This window comes from Cottoperca gobio, chromosome 5 (assembly GCF_900634415.1).
Source record: "Cottoperca gobio chromosome 5, fCotGob3.1, whole genome shotgun sequence".
Taxonomy (NCBI): domain Eukaryota; kingdom Metazoa; phylum Chordata; class Actinopteri; order Perciformes; family Bovichtidae; genus Cottoperca; species Cottoperca gobio.
In genome coordinates, this window is record NC_041359.1 from 26,216,966 (window position 1) to 26,231,685 (window position 14,720).

At 43.4% G+C, this 14,720-nt stretch overlaps 2 protein-coding genes across 6 annotated transcripts in view; one reads left to right on the plus strand and one right to left on the minus strand.

The window, feature by feature from the left end:
* Window positions 1-855, minus strand: part of ripor3 (RIPOR family member 3) — a 40,421-nt gene extending 39,566 nt beyond the window's left edge. For all 5 annotated transcript variants that reach the window (XM_029431684.1, XM_029431682.1, XM_029431686.1 and 2 more), the window contains exon 1: window positions 447-855. The gene's annotated coding sequence lies outside the window, so the exon portion shown is untranslated. The remainder of the gene's footprint in view (window positions 1-446) is intronic.
* Window positions 856-13,880: 13,025 nt separating this feature from the next.
* chd6 (chromodomain helicase DNA binding protein 6) overlaps window positions 13,881-14,720 on the plus strand; it is a 47,687-nt gene continuing 46,847 nt past the window's right edge. Inside the window, exon 1 of the mRNA XM_029430744.1 lies at window positions 13,881-14,069. The gene's annotated coding sequence lies outside the window, so the exon portion shown is untranslated. The remainder of the gene's footprint in view (window positions 14,070-14,720) is intronic.

Sequence of the window (14,720 nt, forward strand, 5' to 3'; positions counted from 1 at the left end):
AACAACAGAGACACATGAAGATGTGGTGACAGAGCTGAGAGCAGCTGTCCGACAACAACATGAACACCTATACCAGCGTGCATCTTGGTACCTGGTGGAAAACATCTGCAGGTGAACCTGGAGAACCAGCCTCTCCTCCCCGTGTCACTGTAACCCTCACACTTATGCTCCCCTGCGTCTAAAAACTCAACTTCAGATGCTTTTTCTACACTGTTTCATTTTAAAGCTGTAAGTATAGAACGCTTCTTTGAGCATTACATCCACAGTTTCCTCAGGTCCTAAACAGACTTGATAGAAAACCTCCTTCTAGTTCTAAATATTGTGATTTTAACAAACTTTTAAGCTGATTCAAACCCCCACACTTTACTTACACACCTAAATGAAACACTAAACGCTAAATATAAATCTCCAGGTGATCCATCATGAAGCATTAACATCAGACTCACCTGAAGGATGAAGAACCGGTTACTTCCAACTGTCACACAGAGTCCAAACCAAACTGCCTCAGCGGACGAGTCATATCCAACACTGCTGTGTGTGTGTGTGTGTGTGTGTGTGTGTGTGTGTGTGTGTGTGTGTGTGTGTGTGTGTGTGTGTCAGTGGGTTTGGCAGCAGCCTGCTCGGTACTGATAGCGTTCAGTCTTGCAGCTCGAGAAGGTTTCTGTCCGACGTCAGAGAGACTGGAAACACAACGGTGACTTGAGTTCCCCTCTCTCTCTCTCTCTCTCCTCTCTCTCTCACACACTCTTTATTATCCCGCTCTGCCTCTCCTTCCCTCTCTCCCTTTGTTTTGTTTCTCTCCTCCTCTCTTTTCCTCACCTAACGCGCCTCCTTCTTCACTCTTCCTGCCTGACTCTTTACCTCTTAAAACTCTCTTCTTCTCTCTCTCCCTCCTTCAGCGCTTGTCATTCTCAATCCCTTATCTGTATCTCTTTCTCTTTATGCCTCTCCTCCTTCACCCTCAACTCCTCCTCTCCTCCCACTCCTCTTTGCTTTCAGTCCTCGAGATGCTTCATAGCTTCTCTCTGTCATCTCTGTCATTTTCCTTCTTTCCTTCCATGTGACTTTTCTTACCGTGCTCTCTCATTCTCTGCTAAATCTCCCCCTCTCTCACGTTCTTTCTGCTCTCTCTGGGGGATACTCTCTGTTTCTCAGTCTTTCCCTTTGCCTCCTTTCTCTACATTTCTCCTTTTCTACATTTCCGAGTAGCTGAAAAAGTTTCAGTCCCTTCCCCCCCCCGGCTCCGCTCTGCGAGTATCATGTTTGGCTTTAAACTACAGAACTTGGCTCCGGCACAGACCACATACATCACCAGCGCTGCTGCTTTCTGTCCTGATTGATGCTCGTCATCACATCGTCCATGTGTCTGGAGACGTTTTCTTAGCAATGCACAGGAGAGGGTGCGCACCTTTGAATCAAGCGGACATAAGAAAGGAAAGGGAACGCATGTAAACAAACCTTTAAGTATCAGTTCATTAGTGAAACATCTCTTGTAGAATACGGTGCAATAAGAATGTGCTGCAGTAAATCCATCTGTTTCCCAACGATGGAGCTGTCGCTGTGTTTGTTGTTTGTTTCTCTGGGATGTCATTAAAAGAGTTTCTCATGCTGCCGTGTGAAGAACCCTCGTAAGACTCACGAGACTGTGAACAGTCACCCTCAACCCCCCCCGGTCAGAGCCTCTGTGATGTGTGAAGGTTCATGGGAGACATATTAAAGGAGTCGTGCTATAATGAGCTGTTTAATGTCCTTTTGTTTGGTAATTAGTTAAAGGATGTCGTCGTGTGGAGAGAATTTTATTCAATTCTTTAAGGAAATAATTATTAAAAATGAAATATTTTTGAGAGGGTCGTCAATTATAATATAATACATAATTATAAGCAGTATTTAGAGGCCCAACCATAAAGTGTACTGTATGTTTTTATTGTTTTTACATTTTATCGTATTACAAGAACAGATTTAAAGTATTGTAGAGTTTTCCAAACCACAGATTGTCCCGGTCCAGCAGTTTGTTTCAGTGTTCATGTTGTCGCAGCGACTCGGACTGGAACAGCTCCACAGCGGTTTACCTGAAAGTGTGACGTCCGCCATTGTTGTCAGATTTGTGACAAGCATCTTTTGTTACAAGCGGCCGAGATGTGTTTTCTCAGACGGGTGGCGTCTCCCTCAGAGAGAGGGTGAGAAGCTCAGCCATCAGGAGAGACTCGGAGTAGAGCCGCTTTACGTTGAGGTGGTTCATCTAGTAAGGAGCCACCTGGGCGCCTCCCTAGGGAGGTGTTCCAGGATTTGGATCCATCACAAGAGTATTGCCTTGTTTTGTTTGTATGCGATTTGTGTCGAGGTCGGTCAACTTAATTTATTATTGTTATGATTTTTGGTTGAACACTGTCCGCTCTTGGATGTCACAGATGGCACTACTTTATCTTGAATTACAACACGACGTGTTCACAAACCTTCGTATGAACGTTTCTGCGTGTGTTTGATATATATATATATATATATATATGAAGGACCTGCTGAGATAGAAACACACACCTACAAACACACCCACACAGGGATTAAAATACACAAATATTTCTGTCATATTTTAGAGCTCACACACACACACACACACACATTTACAAATGCACATACCACACACACCCACACGCACTCAGTTGGCTGCAAACACAGAAATATAAACCGATATTTACATCAGCTGGCACATTCATTTCATAAGCACACACACACACACACACACACACACACACACACACACACAAACACATGGCAGGCAGAGATAAGGAGGAAGGAGAGCATCCTGTGTATCTGGAGGCTTCTGCTCCTCCACTCCCTTTTCACACACTTACTTTAACAGCTGACTGTGCATTTGTGTGTGTGTGTGTGTGTGTGTGTGTGTGTGTGTGTGTGTGTGTGTGTGTGTGTGTGTGTGTGTGTGTGTCTCTGTTCTACTTCTATCCTTGTGAGGACCAATTTGAGATTCTTTGTCCCCACTTGTTTAGATGAAGGCCAGTTTGAGGGTTCAGACTTGAGTTTAGTGCTGAACATTAGACGACGGTTTAGTTTCTTCTTCATGACAATGTGTGCAACTCAGCTCTATTGATGCATAATCATACATACAATGAACCCCCCCTCGTCTACAAGGGACAACTTTGAACTAAAGCCCAAACTTGACATGATATTTAGAAACCCCACAAGTCTCATATTCCTCTAAACAACGTGCAGTGACATGATTAGATGGATGTAGATCAGGAGTAAACTGCCTGTCTCGCTGCCTCTCAGTCTCCTTCACAGCCACGAGGAGGACAAATGGGAACTTTTGAGAAACAAAACATGTTTCCTGTGTATTTACACTCTGAACAGTTCTCTGTAGCAGGATGCCCTCTGCTGTTAATATGCTGCTACTATTAGGAATGTTTCTGAACCTTTTACACTCGTCAGGGACTTTCAACATCTGGAGCACAAAGTAACTTTCTATCCTGTCATCACTGTACTTCATCCTTACAGCTTCTTCTAAACAGAGACATCAAATGTTGCCTCGAAGGTTCTTGAGAAGCTCTTCAGATTCCATCAAACCGGATCGTTTTAGGACAAAAGCCACATTTCTGATGTCGCTGTGGACCGATGGAAGTGTCCTAACGGCGCACACATTGCACTGCAGTGTGTGCAGAGCAACAATAGGACGTGTGGCGTGTGATATTGTTTTATTATAATTTAATTTTAAATATAATTTTGGTGCTTTGAGAAGCTCAAATCAAAGCTCAGTGTTCAGGATTTCACAGAGGAAGCGGTTGTTCCTTAATCTCATTTTTGCTGCTCCTGTTGCAAATATGTTACAGTGTCCTCCGCCGCCGTGCCAGGGCGAGGTGCCCAACACTCAGCGGATCAGCATCCGTTACCACGGCAACAGACAGTGCAGCCAACATGGCTGCCAAAAAGGGGGAACTGCAGCAGCCAAGCTGTGTCTGTGTGTGTGAGCGACAAGCACGACATCCTGGCACCGTCCTTTGTAACAACATCTTTGGGGGGAAACTCTGTTTATAAAAGAAAATCTCTTTGGTGTGATCTCTGTATGAATCTGTGGCACACCCCAGGTTCATTCTAGTTTACATTATTTTACATGCATACCTGGCACATAGGGGGCATAAGCAGTGGCGTATGCAGAAACCCCTGGGTAAAATTAGATCTCTGCACAGGGGGGGTCTTTGGCGGGTGAAGCACATGCCATGCACTGACACTGAGTATTTTTAAATACACACTAATAATTCAGGGAAGAGCTCTCTTGCTATATCTTTTCGATCGTATTCAGAGAGCAGAACACATTCTCTGCTGAAGCTCACATATCCAGCAGGTCTTACACTGAACTTATTTACTACAACTAACTGTGCGTACGGCCTAAGGTTTAAGTTGAGACTGAAAATAACGTAGGACATATAGTACATACTTGGAGCTCCAGCAGTTAACTAAAAATACATGCTGTGTACCATGAGTGCATACATTTTTGGCACGTGAACGTGAACGTGAGCGCTCATCATTGCAGTGTTAGCATGTTAGCACCTTGCTCGTCCTGCAGTGTGTGCATGCACAGGGAAACTGAAGTCCAGACACATGAGAAGCAAATAAAGTTGCGTTGAGTTGAATCCTTGAAGGATCATTTAGCAGCTATTCCCTCTCATGAAGCACAAGTGTCACAACATATTAACTCTTAAGCTTTGAGAACTTGTTATTCATCTTAATCAACAAAGATGTTGAGCAACAATTGTCAACAAAAGCCTGCAGAGATGCAACTTTCATCTCTCTCTCTCTCGTGACTAATTTGTTGTGACACATGACGTCAAACCTCGACCTACACTTGTGAACAGAAGGTGTTGTTTTTCACAGCACACCCGGGTTTACTTTCAGACTCCACACACTCGTGTTACCGTTCAATAAATGAATGAATGACGTAAAATCACACACATTCCCAGCTGCACCCACACGAGGTGAGAAATTGAAACTTAGTAAAACACATCTGCGACGAGCATAATGTTGAACCATCAACCCTTAACATGACACCGTGTGCAGCTTTAGAAGAGATGTTACAACACACTGTGTGTGGAATCATTTTACTGGACGTACTTATTATAATACAGTGAAATATGGACATGCTGTAGCAGCGCTGGAACATGCACGTAATATCAAAGTGTGCTGATTTATGTACATTAAACCACTTCTGTAACTACAGTCATTTCTAATCCATACAGTATTATGCACTGTGCATATAGAACATACAGTCTGACCTGTATATAGTTTGATATATATAATAGCTATATTTTTAAGTTTGCTTATATTTGTTTAGATGTATGTCTGTATGTGCTTTGTCTTTAAGTACATTGAGAAGAAAATTCCTTGTACATGTCAATACAATTGGTTAATATATAATTGTATATCAAATCAAATCAAATGTATTTATATAGACCAATATCACAAATTATACATTTGTCTCAGTGAGCTTTACAGACTGTACAGGATTACGACACCCTCTGTCCTTAGACCCTCTGTCCTTAGAGCCTCTGTCCTTAGAGCCCTCTGTCCTTAGACCCTCTGTCCTCAGACCCTCTGTCCTTACACCCTCTGTCCTTAGACCCTCTGTCCTTAGAGCCTCTGTCCTTAGAGCCTCTGTCCTTAGACCCTCTGTCCTCAGACCCTCTGTCCTTACACCCTCTGTCCTTAGACCCTCTGTCCTTAGACCCTCTGTCCTTAGACCCTCTCTCCTCAGACCCTCTGTCCTCAGACCCTCTGTCCTTAGACCCTCTGTCCTCAGACCCTCTGTCCTTAGACCCTCTGTCCTCAGACCCTCTGTCCTTAGACCCTCTGTCTTTAGACCCTCTGTCCTTAGACCCTCTGTCCTTACACCCTCTGTCCTCAGACCCTCTGTCCTTAGACCCTCTGTCTTTAGACCCTCTGTCTTTAGACCCTCTGTCCTTAGACCCTCTCTCCTCAGACCCTCTGTCCTTAGACCCTCTGTCCTTAGACCCTCTGTCCTCAGACCCTCTGTCCTCAGACCCTCTGTCCTTAGACCCTCGCATCACACAAGGAGAAACTTCCTAAAAGAAACTCCATAATTAAAGGGGGAACAATGGAAGAAACCTCAGGGAGAGCAACTGAGGAGGGATCCCTCTCCCAGGACAGGACAGACGTGCAATAGATGTCGTGTGTACAGGATAAACAACATAGTACAAATACAACATTTGACAGAAATGATGTTGTGTTGGAAAAGAGAAAGTTTGGATGAATCCAGGAAAATGTCAATAAGGCTTCCCGGTGTCCAGCAGGACCAGGGCAGCAGGCGCAGCCACGATTCCTGATCCTGACGTAAACTTTATCAGTGGCAACCTGCCATATGAGACACAGAAACTCCGGGGATGATACCCCGGATGATGAGTTAGTAACATACATTTACCTAAATGCATACAGATAGAGAGGGAGAAGAAGAGAGGGAGGGGAGGAGAGAGGAAGAGAAGGAGGAGAGCAGGGAGGTGTCCCCCGGCAGTCTAAGCCTATAGCAGCATAACTAGGGGCTGATCCAGGGCAAACCTGAGCCAGCCCTAACTATAAGCTTTATCAAAAAGGAAAGTCTTTAGCCTGCTCTTAAATGTGGAGAGTGTGTCTGCCTCCCGAACACAAACTGGAAGCTGGTTCCACTGGAGAGGAGCTTGATAGCTGAAGGCTCTGGCTCCCATTGTACTCTTAGAGACTCTAGGAACCACAAGTAACCCTGCAGTCTGGGAGTGCGTATATATACATTTGACGTAGTTTTTTTAGGTGCATACAATCCAAAAACTACAAGAATCATGCAAATGACCTCAACCTCAATAAATATACTGATCTACTATTTTATTTATGTTGTGGGTCATCGGTTCTTCTCATATGTATATTGATACATTTATTCACACGTTCCACATCTGTTGAATCCCAACCTTCATGTGTTCATGTCTTCAGTGTTGTTGTCCTCTTCTTGTTGCTGTTCTGTCCATTTCTGTGCAAGTGCATTGAAGTCAATGCAAAGAAAACGAGTATGCAAACACATACTTGGTCAATAAAGTTCTGATTCAATCAAATTGATTCAGATTCTGATGTTGCAAACATGACACAGGAAAAACTTGATATTTGTTTTTTATTTATTTATTTGTTTGTTTGTTTGATTTCATTTAAACATAAAGACAAAAGCTCAGCGTACAACCTAAAGAACCTATATAACATATAAAATGCATTATATATATTCTGCTTTAACAATAACAAGGATAATATGACATTCAGATGATTTAATTATTTCATCAGTCTGTCCGTGTGTACACGTGGTGTAAAGCTCTCCTTCTTCATCATCTTCATCATCTTTGTGTTGTGTGTAACGTTTGAAATGTGAAGTTTTCTGAGAGTTTTTGTTACATTTATTGTATTTTTCCACACATAGAACAATGAAAAGAAGCTTATTTTTCATTATCTAAAGTATTTAAATTTGAACTTAATTCGATCTGTTTCATTCATCTTTTCATTTCTCCATTTTGTTTAGTGTCCAGTTCATTATCTCTTCATGAACTGCTTTGATACACTCCGTTACTTTACACTGGAAGTAAATCCTGCAGCAGAGCAGAGAAATACAAGACGTTGATGTTTTTAGAAGAGAGACTAAAGGGGGCGGAGGTTCTCCACCGTGGGATAGATTATCAGTAAATGTGTGTGTGCACGATACTCAGCAGCCATGTGAGGAGGAGGGAGGCCAATGAGTTCTTACAGCGCACACACACACTGCCTCATATCGTAGTTTGTAGTAAAACGGAAATACAAAAGGAAATCAACGCTTCACATCTGGTGAAGGAAAACTTCAGGAAAACACATGATCTAAAAAGGGGGGGGGCTGGGAGAAAAGACCAAATAAATCTGTTCCTCCTTCCAGCTCACTCTGGGCTCGGAGCCAAGCGAGGGGAGGAAGGAAGGGGGACGGAGAGGTGGAGGAGAGATGGAAAGGGAGGAAAAGCAGGAGAGCGCAGGCAGGATCTGTGGGGATTGCAGGGATGCATGGAACAGATGCAGAATAATTTAACTCTTGCTCTGCCAAACGTCGTCCCGCTCCGACGGCTCTCCTGATTGGAAACACAGCTTTGTTCCAAACCGAGAGAAACAACTGCGTTCAAAGCTCGTAGTTTGGGTGCTTGATTGACTAAATGTGAAACTCTGCAGGTTAAATCCTTTATATAGATTAAAGAACTTTAACTCTATAAGCAATACGATCTTTATGCTTTGTGTGAAAGACCGTTAGCTAATGGGACCCCAGGCTCTGACTGCAAGGTCTCTGAGTAATTATTATAATGCTGAAGGTCAATAACTCTCTTTATATCAATATAAATATATCACTTTCTTACAGTTATGGTTAGGTCAGCGTGTGCCTTGAATTTAACTCCAAACTGCATCTGAATAATACTGTTTTTAACAATTTGAATGTGTTCAGCTGTAAAGCTTTAATGGGCTGCAGAGGTTGTTTCAGTGAGTGAAGCTCTTCTGATGCCTTCTCTTACCAAATCCAACAGGAAACACTTCAACACAGTGTTTGATATTCACGTCCACATTCAGCTGTAACAGAAACTGTAGTTTTTACATGCGTGACACAGCGCTGCTCTCACCTCCCCCCCCCCCAGAAGAGACACCGTTTAGAAAATATAGGATAGACAGAGTCAGGTAAACATCCACAATGGCTGCTGCACTAATTATGTATGCATGGGTGCTTGTCTGCCTCAAACGTTTGCTGCACTGTGACTGCACCTCTCAGCGTTTAGCACTGAGATTTAAAATGGACTCATCCTTCATCTTTAAGACCGTTTACGACCTCTTAACTTGGATACATTCAGATTTCTACTTCTACGAAGTCTGTTCTGCAGCAATGAGGCTGCTACTTGGTGATACTGGAAACATTTCTGTGCATTTAACCTTGACTTGTAAGAGTCGACAGGATCAGCTGTGATCTTTAATCAATTCTGTACGACGCACACAACATGGAGGCTCAGCTTCCCAACAATCAGTCAACAATATCATTTCACAAATCATCAGATGCTTTTCTTTCTTTGGGTTTGAGTTCAGTTATGTTCTTTGTTGTGTGTTTCGCAGCAGTTATTCCCACGTGGATTCTTTTCAATCAGCAGCTCCTACTTAGGTTGTTTATTATATGTATGCAACAGAACAAATGTTTGATATTGCAAATTAAATATGACAAAAACACAAAATAATGACGTTTTTATTTTTGCAAAAATCGAAAAATAAACCATTTAAGGGAAGCGCTGTTCTCCATGATGAAAGAAATGTCCTGATATTAGTGATTACATGCTTGCCTTGAGTTTATTAAGCAGAACACAGAGCTACAGTTTTACCGCGGACTGTAAACAGCACAGAAACGAGAAGCAGAAACTGAATTCAAGATGCAGAATACAGGAAGTTCTGACTGACACTGATACCACTGTGAGAGTTAAACTGCAGTAATTATTGTCTGAACAAATGTACTTTGGCTAAACTTCAGTGGGTGGAAGCAAAACGAAAGAAACTTAAAAACAGAAAGACAGAACAGGTCCACCATGCTAAGCTAACGTTAGCATACCAGGCTAACGTTAGCCATTAGCTGTCCTCAGGTTTCTGTGGTTCCAATAAAGACATGACAATCTCTCAGGCCCAACGTATTGCTGAATGTCTTGAGTCTGGACTTTGTATGGATTCTTTCTGTCTCGATCTGTTGTGCTCGGTTACAAATCAACACGTATACATATTGTTGCATTGTTTTGATTAATAAGAGTTTCTGCAGGTGAATCTTTTCTTTCTGCTCATAATAACTTGTTTATTACAAATAGTGAGATGTTGCGTTTGCAGGAAACGTAAAACACAGCACTTCCCCTGAACCAGAGCGTGGTAATACGCTCACTACAGTTATATAACTCTCGTACTCTTTTGTATAGCATCACCTCGTACGTACGGAGGTGTGTTCAAACCTCAAATGCACTTTCTTTGTTATCGGAACGTCATAAAGTGACATTTCTTTTATTGGTCTCACAACAAAGTCATCCGAGTGTTAGAATCAGTTGTTTGTTAACGTTGTAGAGTAAAACACTTTTACATCGTTATCTGGGGAACGGGCTGATTATGATTATGTTCTGAGGAAGATTAGAAACATAGATCTTTGTCTGTAAATCAAAAGACAAAAGCAGTTTTATTTATTTAATTATGTTATTGCGATAATATCAATCCGAGTGTCGTGCTTATGAAACATCAGAGGTCACTAAGTTCACAGACGTGACGTGCAGCCAGTGGAGATGTGGGACATTTCTAAATACAGTTTGATATTTACATTTATAACCAACACGTCTTTTATGCAGCTAGTGAGTAAAACACCTAAATATGACTTTGCTTGATTACTTTGGATTGAATAGATTGCCATGACTCAAAAGGAAGCATCCTGCAGACTTAAGATGTATTCAAAGCCGCTCTACGCACGGGGTTTATGTCAGTGTAACCCTTAATGCATACAGTTCAGCTGAACACAATACAATTCAGGATAATATCAGAAATAAGTATTCCAAAAAAGTAAATGTGAAATAAACTTTGCACGCCACAGCATGTTGTGGTGTTTAAATCGCCCCGGGACATGTATTTAAACATCATTTCAACTTCCCCAACTGGTTTCCCCAGCGTTCATCTTCCTGCTCTTCCACCACAGCTCACAGTGTACGTGTGTAAAACTGTGTCAACCAATTTTACGAGGCCACATTTTATTAAGCTAAGTGTTGCTTGGTGCTGGATGATGATGTATGTCTAATCTAATAGCGGACATTAATGAGTTCCTGCGAGGTGGAGCATGCTCAGCTGTGAGATTCTTCTTCCATATAAGGAGTGGTTGACCTGCGACGGTGCTGCACCGTGACACAGAGAGGTCACGAGGCTCAACCACACACAGTTTGCAGTACACACACTGATTACTAAAAAGGTGTATGACGGCTGGTTATCCCCACTTGTGTTGTTGTTAAAGGGTTTCAACTTGTCTGACTTGAGGACACGTGACGTCGTGTTGCTGTTAAAGAACAAAGCTGCGTCTGTAGTCTGTGGACTGTATTATAAATCAGATTTATGTATTTATTCATACGGCATTATTCAAGGCTCTGGGAATGATTCACATGTTGGCTGGAGATGCATTCATCTAATGCATGTTCAACTTCGGACAAAGCTGTCCCGACTAAAGGTGGTCAACCGTATAATAATAAAATACAGATATGTGTGTATGCAAAGCACTTTCACGACATCTCCTAAACGTTCCTGAAGTTGGACACTTGATCTTCATGTAGGTGTTTGAGCTTCACTGTGCAGTGTTGTCACGTTCATCTGCTGAAGGAGCAAAGCTACTCAGTGCTCACGTTAAATCTGAGGAGCAGGATTCTTTTGTCACAACTAGTTTGGAAGCTAATCATAATCCAGCATGCAACTAACACTGATGCCTTCAGTGCAAACACACTGCAGACAGCACGCATCAAGCAGGTGACTTAAACGTGCACTCATCATTCTTTACAGGGTATTTGTAAATATCTTAAAAGGCCTCTCCTGTTGCACCTGTACACACACCTGACAGCTGTGTCATGGCAACACACCTTGGAGTGATGCACCTGTACATCACTGCCCACTGCAGCAAGGGGAGACGTTAAACCTCTGGAGGTCAGCAGAAACAGAGTCTGTTCATTAGCTTTCAGTTTGTTAGTTCAATTCATTAACCCACTGAGCAAAGTTGCTCTGCTGATTAAGTGTGATGTGGTTAAAAGCTCCAGAAACATCTAGTCGATCTTGAGTTTCTACTTTTAAACTAAAAGGTTGTGAAACTAAAACATATTGATTTCATGTGAACAATAAATCCAGAGCCTCTTAAATGACGCGTGCGTGCAGTTACTGTGTAATTAATGTGCTCATTGAATGAATTCAATGAATTACTGTGTAGTAAGTCTGCTCTGTGACAGCCCTAGTTCACAGCAGCATCATCTGCAACACATTCCTAATGACACGTGTTCTTTCACTTCATTTGTGACACATTTATTTCCAGGGAATAAAGATGTCTGGAGTCAAACATGTCCTGGCCACAACTTCCCAGAGGTCTTGACCTCAGTAGCCCATAAAGTTTCCGTTTGTCCCTCTGTGGTGAGACATGACAATATGACACAAGAGTGCCATTAGATGTGGTTTCCTAAGGATGCTGCTGAAGCCATTGTGTTTTTATTTTGCATTATAGTGTGTGTTTGAACAGGGTTGAGACTGTGGGGACCGGCATGTGAAGGAGGAAGCCCGCAGACTTCAGGTGAAGTTTAGAGGAGACGCGGAGACAAAGACTCCTCATCGCAATTATAACCCTTGATAAATAAAACAAACGCACATTGCATCCACATTAAATAGCAGCTCTCACGTTTTAAAACCCACCAAACAAGCGGAACATCCGGGAAACGAAACCTGATCTGCAAAAGACGTGGAATGTCTTGTTTCTTTCCTTCCGCCCTTCAGACCCGGTAATGATGGAGGAGTAAAAAGCGACATGATTGGTGGATGCAGCCGGCAGAGGAGAAATGTAAACCCCTTCGTTTTGTTGCATCGGGGGGGTTGAAAACCGAACGCTCCCCTCTTGTTTTTCCCCCCTTTCCTTCAATGACAGCAGGAGCCAGCCAGCCAGCCAGCCGGGCGGTGCGGAGGGAAGCTTCCCCCGGAACGAGAAGGATTTCAATGCAAGTGTGCGGTAAGGACAACAACAGAACACCACCACCTAGAATAAACAGCAGGCAATGTGCGTGGGGCTCTCAGCAATGCGAATCACCAGGACGGCACACAATGCACAATGGTGCTGCCTGGGGGCTGCCGCGATAGCTCTCAGACAAACCGGGCAGAGACTTCGGGTTTGCTTGACAGCTGCAGGGCCAATGGAAACATGCATGGAGCCAGCTGCGCTAGGCTGCAGCCAATGGAAAAATGTGAAATGCTGAGCTGCTACTGGGTCCAGATGGTAAAGGTAGGCTGGCTGCAGCACCACAGCACCACAGCACCACAGCGCCGCCGCCGCCGCCGCTTAACTTCCACCAAAAAAAAAAAAAAAAAAGAAGCTGTTTGTGTTTTGGCTGCTGCAGTGGCCATTTTAGGTAAGAAGCGCCCTTTAACTTTTTTTTTTTGGATGCGGCTGGTCTTTGTGGGAGACGTGTGTAGGTACAATGTGTGTGTGTGTGTGTGTGTGTGTGGGGGGGTGCAGACCGGACTGTGGTGGTGAAACTGTGCAGGCATCCACACTGAATAAACTCTGGAGCTGGTAGCTTTATGGATTAAATAGATATTGCACAGAGTTGCACTCCTCCTCCTCTTCTCATCCCTCCTCCTCTTTCCTCTCCCCTCCCTCCTTTCCTCACCTCCCCTCCCCTTCACCTCCCCATCTCTCTCTCTCTTTCTCTCTCCCCTCCCTCCCCTGCCTGCTAATTTTTTATGCATTTTTCTAAACTGTCATGGCGATTTTGTGTCCTTGGAAATAAAAAGCGCCAGTGTTTTTTCGGGCTAACGGGGGAGATGTCTCGCCGGTGAGCGCGTGTGTCCGGTGTCCGGAGCAGGTGAGCGGTCCGCCGGGGAGGGTTTTACGGTGGGGAGATGTCGCGGAGAAGGAGTTTTAGAGGCTGTCCACACGTGTAAAGGAGAGGGCTGTGATAATGTATTTACAACAGCGATGCAGTGACATTACAGCGCTAGCGGAGAGAGCTAGCTCGGTAGCAACGGAGTGCTAACATGAAATAGGACACTGTGTCTCCTTTTAATCTCTCGGTGTGTGTTTCGTGTTTTTCATCCCGTGTTTTGCTCACCGGGAACTTCTTTATTTTCCTCCTAGCTCGTTCCCAACTTGTGGCGATTCATTGGCTGGCAACATTCAAGCTAGCTGTGTGTTAGCCCCTGCGTCTGCTAGCATTGATTATATAGCCAAAACCTCAAAGAGGTGTTAGCTAGGTCGTTAGCCGGCTAGCCTCTTGTAACATGTGTAGCTGCTGCAGCAGGTATGTGCACACACACACACACACACACACACACACACACACACCAGGTTCGTGCACACACACCAGGTTCAAAGTCATGCAACCACATCGGGTCGTGAAGTGCTGGTGCAAGTACGTTGAGTTATGCACATGCAGTCTTGAAGTGTTGGTGTTTGCCCTATTGTCCCACGCGCTTTCACCTGGCCAGGTGTGACAGCAGGGGGGCAACAGACAAAAGGGTGTGCCATAAACCCACCCCCCTCACTGGGGTCTGATTTCATGTGAATTGTGATTCCTCAATATATTCAGACCTTTTACCTACACTTTAACTCACTATGTTGTTTACACTTCCTTTGTGTGTATATTTACACGTGTCATGATGTATATACATTTACTACATCCCTGTTTACATTCAGTTTAGTCATTTGTAATTAAAAATATCCCTCTTTTTAACTTTTACAATTTTATGTCTAAAGTCTCATTTTGTTTTTACTTCATGATCATCTTTGTTCTTTTGCTGGAGACACATTTATCCTTAAATCCCCTGTTCTCTGCAGCAGGAGATGTTCTTTCACTTTCACCTGGAAGCTTTTGATTTGTAATGAGCTTGATAAGTTTCTGGTTCTCCTCAGGATGACACTGTTGCAGTGTTTCATCAGCAGGCGGCACGGT